The sequence below is a fragment of the Marmota marmota genome, unplaced genomic scaffold, assembly GCF_001458135.2.
Source record: "Marmota marmota marmota unplaced genomic scaffold, marMar, whole genome shotgun sequence".
In the NCBI taxonomy this organism is placed as follows: domain Eukaryota; kingdom Metazoa; phylum Chordata; class Mammalia; order Rodentia; family Sciuridae; genus Marmota; species Marmota marmota.
In genome coordinates, this window is record NW_026000057.1 from 43,851,307 (window position 1) to 43,860,382 (window position 9,076).

The following is a 9,076-nucleotide window of genomic DNA, read 5'->3' on the forward strand; positions in this document are numbered from 1 at the left end:
TATGTGTGTGTGTGTGTGTGTGTGTGTATATATATATATATATATATATATATATATATATATATATATATATTAGTAATAGGGTCCCATATTAAGAGTATGTTATCAATTTACTTCAACTACATCTATAATTTTCCAAATATTTTTTGTGGTAGAAGAACCTTTTTAATTAATGAGATTATCAAACAGCTTAATAAAAAAAATGCTTCAGAAGAGGAGTTGACCTCTGGAATTTCCATTTAACTGAGAGGAAGCCCCTGATGTCTTCAATGAAGCCCCAAAAGAATCTGGTATAGTTGGTGTTACAAGACCAATTGTCTTTAGGAGCTTGCTTAGATAAAGGAAATGAGTCTGTGTCACATATCTATATCTATTTTCTATTTATCTATTAATATGTATATATAGATATGATATGTGTGTATATGTGTATGTATGCATATGTATGCGTGTGTGTATATCACATATATCTCTGAAAGGCATTATTCAAATATAATGTGTTTGGTTGTAAAATACTAAATTGCCCAAACAAGGTACATAGGTACGTGAAGCTTTAGACTTGTATTTTGCAACACTGATAGTCTAAATGTGCTATTTAAAGATAGCTTACCAGAAAACTGTACTGAATCTGTATCATGTTAGTAACGTGTATAATTTATTTTGCTTAATCGCATTTGGCCTAGTGTTATCCACACGACTTACTTTGTAGAAAAGAACATTGTGTGTTTACTATTAAAATCTCTAGAAGAGTGTGTCTCAAAGACTAGCAAGTGTACCATTGTATCATAGTCTTCTAAAATGCATATTCCTTGGTCCTTTCCTACACTTACTAAAACCTAATAATCTGGAAATGAACTTGAGGATTCCATTAAATTGAGATAAGTAACTCAGTGAAACTTTAAGCACATATTACTAAATAGGGCAGTCAATCAAAAAAAGGCTATGCAATGTACGATTCTAGCTATTTGACATTTCAGAAAAGATAAAACCATGGAGACAGTAAAAACATCAGGGGTTGCCAGTAAAAAGATCAGGGTTCGAGGGAAGAGGAGCAGGTAGAGCACCAGGAAGTTTTAGGTCAATGAAACTACTCTGACTGGTATGACAGTGATGGATATGAGTCACTGTTTCCATAGAACTTATGACTCAAACCTATGCACTTTAAATGTGTATTAGTCAGCTTTGCATCACTGTGACAAATACCTGAGGAAAAATACTTAATGGAAGAAAGATTTATTTTGGATAATAGTTTCAGAGGTTTCAGTCCATCAGAGCTGATTCCATTGCTTTGGGCCTGAGGTGAGGCAGAACATCATGATAGAAGGGTGTGGTGGAAGAAAGCTGCTCAGCTCATGGCAGCTAAGAAATAGAGAGAGGTGTCTGGGAAGGGGCCAGGGACAAGATCAACTCAGGCACCCACCCAGTGACCTGCTTCCTCCAGCTAGATCCCACCTCCCAGTAGTACATTTGGCCATTGACAAATTAGTACACTAATGAGGTCAGAGGCCTCATGATCTAATCATTTCCTCCAAACCTCACTTCAGAACACAGGACACTTTGGAGGACATTCCAGATCCAAACCATAACAAGGCAATAATATGTCAATGTGGGTTCATTGATTCTAACATTAAGCAGTGGGGTACAGGATATCAATTGTGGGAGAGAGTCTGTGTGTGAAGGAAAGTGGTGCTGGAATTCTGTACTTAAGTTAGATAAATATTGCGAGCAACAAAGTTTGAATGTCATTGGTCCAACGGATGTTTTCTTTTAATTAACATGTATCCTATACAGTTCATAGAAATTATTCTTGGAACTTGGTCTTAAATTACCAAAAGACTTAAAAATTTTCAGTATGCTATAACTTTTATAGTTGGTAATATATAGCTTCTTTGTGTAGGCTGTCGATAAACTTAAAGTCAAGTTTATGTTTTGTTTTGTTTTAATTTTGCAAGTGTCTACAACTTCAAGGCTTTGAATTAGTCTGGTAAGCCACTCCTGGCTGGTATTTATTTTTCCATTTCTAAATTTTCTTCATTTATTCTTCTTTAATTATTTTAATTTTCTTTGTCTTAATATATAATTTTCTTTATCTTTATGCTTCTTTGTATGACACTTTAAACACTACCATGTGGTATAACCTAAGCAAATAATTTAATTTTTCGGAAGTCTGCTCCCATTTTTTTAAAAGAGAATATTATTACCCAACAAATAAGTTAATTAGATAATTAAATGAGATAATGCATATGAAATACTTAGCTGAGTCCCTGGCACATAATAAGAACTCAATAACCATTATTTAGTAACGATTAGTTTTATAACTGGATAATATATGCCAACGTAAGAGTTAGTAAAAATGATTAATTATGTTTGGGGAAATGATAGCTTTATTTTTCCCTTTATAACTTCACTTTTTATTTGTTGAACTATTGTGAAATAAATTACCAACATCATTCCATTTCATCCCTAAGTAATTCCAATGTGCATCTCTACAAAAATAAGAACACATACACTGAAAATAAATTGCTACATCTGAAAAATAAAATTCTTTCATGTCACTCAGTACTCAGTCCACTCTCCAGTGTTGCCAATTATCCCCAAAATGTCTTCTATAATTTGTTTTTCTGATAAACAGTTTTAAATGGGAAGCAATTACTGAGTTGCTTTCTATATAATCTAAATATCATTTGGCCATTTCTAAGCAATTAATTTTATACGAGTTGGCTAGTAGAAGAGGACAAATGTTAGGCAAATGGAAAGGGCAAGGAAAAGACCTGGCCAGAGCAGGCTGTTACATATGAGCAGGCAGCCAGAGCATGCTGTTCGTGGCAATTGGTATTTTTGCAGTTGGACTCTAAAGTCACGGGATAGGAATCATGCTTTTAGAATTCATTTCAGCAAATAATAAGGCAATGAGCAATAATACAAACCTGAGAATTGAAAGTATAGAATAGAGAATTCACAACGGCTTCCATAGAAAGAAACTGGTCTGATAAATTATGCACACGACTGTGCAGCTGGGTGCTTTTTTCTTTTATTTCATGAAGTTCCAGTGTAGGGGACATGTTCAGATTATCAACACATTCAGAGAGACAGGATACATTCCATGAGGTGAAAAACGCAGGAGTGTGGAAAGCAAACATGTTACTTTAAAAGGGTTAGTTTATTAATGTTTTCTGTAGAATGACTGAATTCCAATCAAACTGAAAAAATTAAGCACCAGGAAGATCTATTTGATATAGAAGAATGGAATTTTAGTAAATACAATGTAGTTCAAAGTTTAGATCTTCTATTACAAAATAATATGGCAAAGAACTGTCTTAATTTTCAAAATGAGTTTTTTATTATTGACATGTATTTTACTAGCTGTACTTTGTGAGAAAATCACAGTAGTCAGAGAAAAGATAAACAAGAATGAAACTGAACATTTGTTTTTTTCATTTACTTTAGCCTGGGGTTTTTCCAAACATGCATACTGGTCTATCAATTGGAGTGAATTTCAATAAATGTCTAATTTTTAAAGGTAAAACTAAATTTGTTAATATCACATTTTTCCCTCTTCACATTCCCCATCAAACTTATATACAACACACTCCAACAACTTTAAGAGTCACTGGCTTGATTTGTGTTATCACATGAAGTAGTTGGTTTACTTTGAGTTTGGGAAACTGGAATCAAGTCACTTATTTTAGTTATTTCTTCCCATGGTTCTTCCCTGTCTCTGTTGGTCAATGTTTTCTCATTCAAACATTCTTTCTGAGTGATGTCATTTATTATGTTTCAATTATGTTAGGTTCTCTTATCCAAGAAACATAATTAAACAAATATAATTGCATCAAACATTTTTGTAGGCATCACAAATACAGTAGCAAATAAGATAGACAAATATATCTGTCATCAGGAACCTTGAATTCTAGAGGGATGACAGCAAAAAATGAGCAAAATAAACAAATGAGATATCAAATAATATGCTATGGAAATAAACAAGTCAGAGAGGAAAACAGGGAGTGCTAGTGAGGGGAGTGAAGAGAGGAATTACCATTGTCAGTAGGGTAGATGGGAAGGTTCATATTGTGCTAGGCAGTGCCCTGGGCTGTATCCAATGTAGGAAGAGGGTTATAATATTTTATGCAATGATCAGATGGGTTAAGCATGGCTTTGAGGACGCAGCCAAAGTAATTGTGTTGACTTTTATGCCTACCCATTGGGATAGGAAGCCACTTGATAGTAGCTGAGTTGAAATTAATTAGGGAGTTACTTCTGTGTTTAAGAAAGCTGTGACTAAGGAGAGCACAGTAGAAATAAGGGAGAAGTGGTCAGATTCTGAATACATTTTTTTTGGGGGGGTGGTATTGGGGATTGAACTCAGGGGTACTTGGCCACTGAGCCACATCCCCATCCCCTATTTTGTATTTTACTTAGAGACAGGGTCTCACTGAGCTGCTTAGCGCCTCGCAATTGCTGAGGCTGGCTTTGAACTTTGCAATCCTCCTGTCTCAGCCTCCCAAGCTGCCAGGATTATAGATGTGTGCCACTGCGCCTGGCCCTGAATTGATCTTGAAAGTAGAAGCAGCAGAATATGGTTACTAGAGAAGAAGGGTCATTAATGTAATACAAAAGTTCAACTAGAATGGATTTGGGAGAGGGGTGTGTGTGTGTGTGCCTGTACACATGTGTGCACCTGTGCTATTGTGAGATTGTGGAACCTTTAAGAGTTGGGACCTAGTGGGAGGGCTTTGGGACATAGGAGGCATGCCCCTGAAGGGACCCATGGGACTCTGGCTCTTTCCTCTTCCTCTCTTTTGCTTCCTTGCCATGAGGTGAGCAGATTGGCTCTGCCATGTGCTCCTGTCCTGATGTACTGCCTCCTTACAGGCCTAAAAACAGTGGGCCTACCTGATCATAGACTGGAACTCCCCAAACTGCAAGCCAAAATCAACCTTTTCTCTTTATAAATTACTACCTTGGTTATTTGCTATGCTGATAGAAAGCTGAAACTCAAGAGTGATATTTTTTTTTGAAGTCTCTATTAAATATACAAATGGTGATGTTGAGTAGACAGTCTTAAATATAAGAGGCTGAAGTTCAGTGGAGAGTTCCTGAGTAGAGATGCAAATTTGGGAACTTTCATCATGCTATTTCAAGTCATGAGATAGCCAAGCAAATAAAAATACTGAAGGAATCCAATCAGTGAGATCTGACATATCATCACATTCTTTGAAGATTGAGAATATGAAAAGGAAGTGGCAAAAGAGATGGAGAGGAAAATGCCATTGGGTCAAGACAAAAATCAGGAAAGACCGGTTACATAGAACCACATGAATAAAAGGTAAAATGTGATTTATAGTATCAGAATCTATTGATAGATCAAATAAAATGATGACTGATAGCTATCTTTGGATATTGGAATGCAGGATCATTGGTGGCATAACAAAAGCTTTTCCTTTGTCATGTTTGAGGCAAAACCTAATGGAATAGCTAAGAAAAAACAAAGAATGGAAATAAAAAATAGATAGTGAATATACACAACTCTTGACAAGTTTATCTATAAAGAAATAAAATGTGTATCATGGACGGGCTTTGTGATTAAGAGGTTATTTTTATTTTTTAAAATTGTTGAAATAACAGCATGGTCATATATGGGGTGAAATGGCCCAGTAGAGAGAAAAAAAAAAATTGAGACTATGGTGAAAAGGGAATTTTGGATTATTATTATTGAATGGAAGAAGGAAGATAGGATCTAGTAGATAAAAGGAAAATTTTGCTCTAGTCAAAAGTACAGGCCAATCCTTCACAAAGAGGGTACAGATGTGGGAAAATAGACATGGTGGTGGGAGAGGGTGGATGTAACCTTTACATTGTCTTCTTTTATTTAGTGAAATAAAATACTTGGCCTAAAATGATAGGGAAACTGGTGTGGGGGTTTTGAGAAAAAGGGTACAGAGTAGTTATACAAAAGAATGAGATAGTAAATGAGCTAAAACTAACTGTGTAGTAATTTAGCTGGGCAGCATTAGAGTCCCCCTGGATGGAAGACATATGAATTTAAAACGATTGTGGTCTGTATGACTCAGGTTGCTAACTCATCCTACCCTGTGGGTGTAGACTTTTAGTGGGCTGAGAGTAGTATTTGGGTTTTATTAATAATCACAAAGCAAGAGAGGGGAATGTTCATACAAATGGCCTTTGAATTTAAGCTGGTGAACTGAGTGAATCAATTGAAGCCTGGAGAGGAGAGTAAAAATGTGGTAACATCAAAGCACTGTTTTTTTCTGAACGTATGGAATTGTTAGAATTGGAATGTATATTGGTTTCCTATTTCTGTTGTAGTTACCACAAACTTAGTGGTTTGGAACATCACAAATTTCTTATTTTATAGCCGTGGGTGTCAGACATGTGAAATGTGTCAGGGTGAAAATCCAGGTGATAGCAATATTGAGTTTCTTTCTAGAAGCTCCAGGATGAAATCTACTTTTTGGTCTTTTCCAGCTTCTAGAGTTTGCCCCTCCATTCATTAGCTCGTGGCCTCCTGTCATCCTCAAACTCATTAGTGTCTATTTGCATTTTTAAGATGCTATCTGTCTCTTTCTGACTCTTCTGCTTCCTTCTTTCTCATTTAAGGTCCCTTACATTCATCTAGGTAATCCAAGACAATCTTATTTTATTTTATAGTTTTAGGGATTGAACCCAAGGTCTTGTGCATTTTAGGCAAGTGCTTTACTACTGCTGAGCCATACTCCCAGCCCCAATATGCATATTGTAAGGATTGTTTTAATCCCTTTTGCAAGTTTAGTTTCCTTTTGCTATGTAATATAGGAGAAATTAGGACGCTGTCATCTTTGGGGGCCATTATTTGATCAACCCTGGGTGTTGAAAGTAGTAATAGGAACAGCGGGAGGCGATGTGAGAAAATGTATATAAGAAAGAAGTTTTCGGAGAATGGCAAGCTTGAAATTATTGTTTGGTAGTAAAAAGGTCTAGAGGATGGCCATGGGAATGAGTCTTCTTCGATGGAGGTCAGCAGTCTAAAGAATAGTTTAGCCTCGTTTATCTCAGTCAAGTTAGAGCCACCCCACAGCGCTGTGACTGAAAAATAAATTATTATCCTTATAAACCACTGAGTTTGGGGATTGGTTATTATGCAGCATTGTGCTGCAGAAGTTGACTGATAGATGAGGGAATTGTTGGTGATAGAAACGGTGGTGGAGTATATTCTAAAGATAAAGAATTTTAAGTTCTCTAATTATTTTTCCGGGAAGATGAAGGAAAAATGGTCTGGAATCCATTATGAGAAGAAAGGACACTTCCAGGTCCAGGAGTACAAGAATAGTGAGAAGGAAGTCAGGTTTCACATTAGAGGTTTCAAGGAAAGAATGTTCACAGAAAACATCTGCATTTTCATTAGAGCAAGAAGATATAGGGACACTTGGAAGAAAGTTGAGGGCCTGAGGGATGTTCCATAACTTAGATCTCCACTTTGATCTCTCTTATTTTCAGATCTTACTTTCCATTATCTATTGTGTATCTCAAAATGATAATTCCAGGTATCTCAAGAACAAAATAACCCAGACTTAACTCATTCTCCTTAAACATGCTTCTTCTGTAACAGCTTTCATTTCTCCCAAGTTAGAGACTGGAGACTAGAGACATCCTTAATTCTTTCCTCCTCTTTATCTCTCAAATATAATGGATGCCCAGGTCCTCTCTATTATACTTTCAAGGTATTTCCCAAATCAGTTACCATTTTCCTCTCATAACTTCTGGCCCGGTACTTACTTTCTTCCATTCATGAGATATTGAAATAATTTTTTGAAGGCCTTTATGACTCTAGTATTACCAGCAATTAATCTACCTTTCTAGTGAAAAGAACATGGATTTTAGACTCAGATGCTTCTAATTTTGCATATTGGCTTTGAGACTTACCCTGGGAAAAGAGAAAGGATAATTAATGCTTTATGAGATTAAACTTTCTCCACCTGTCAAAATGGAACACAATAAAATTACCTAATATACAAGATTTCTGCTAGAATCAAATGATATTGTACCTAGCTAATTTATGGTACTAAATGACAGACATCCAATTATAGCTTCCTATTTTTCTCTTATTATTTCTGAAGAAATCATTCTATAATGGAAATTTGGTTGTAAAATCAATAATTCATGTTATCCAGGACTATAGAATGGAAAATAAATTTTCACAATGGTATACAAGACCTTCAAGGGTGTAGCCTTCTTATTTTCTTCCAAATTTGGGCATGGTAGGTCAGTTATGGTAGCTCCATTGGTGCTAGACCCCAGAGGCTCAATTTCTCAGTAGTATGGCATCCTGGAGATGGTCTAAGGCAGAAATTTCCAGCTGCACACTAAAAATCCATTTTCTTTTTCATTGTGGCAGAAATTTAGCAGGTGGACTCAATATCGCTCTTATCTCTCTACTTACCCCCTTGAGGCTATATGTTTCAATACTTTACATTAAAATGGGGTCATGTTTCTTAGTGATGGGTAACTGAGTGAACATAAAAAGTGATATACAGTATTTCCAGGCCTGACTCTTCAAGTCTTTCCCATGTTCACCTACTCTTTCCCATGCTCACTTACTCTTTCCTTGTCTATAGGCCAGATGTGAGAAATGCAATGGAGGACTAAGTCTCTAAGGAATGCCAGAACCTCGAGATGATCAGGAGTTTGGATCCCTGAAAGATTGTATGAAATGCCTCCCCACACTATATAATGTAAATATAATGTAAACAAAAAGTCTTTTTGAGTGTGATAATCCATTTACACTTAATTGTTGGTTCTAATAACCATGAGCCTGCATTTTAACACAAACACTAAAAGGGGATGTTGCTATAATAAAAACCTAAGGAATTTGCCATTGGTTCAGTGCATGGGCAATGAGCTATAAAGAACCAATGTAAAGACAGAATTATTTGGATGTAACTTTCCTTTGTTCATATATGAATACATGACCAGTGGAACCCCACATCACATACAACCACAAGATGGGATCCTGATTAGAATGAGTTATACTACATATATATATATATATATATATATATATATATATATATATATATAATAT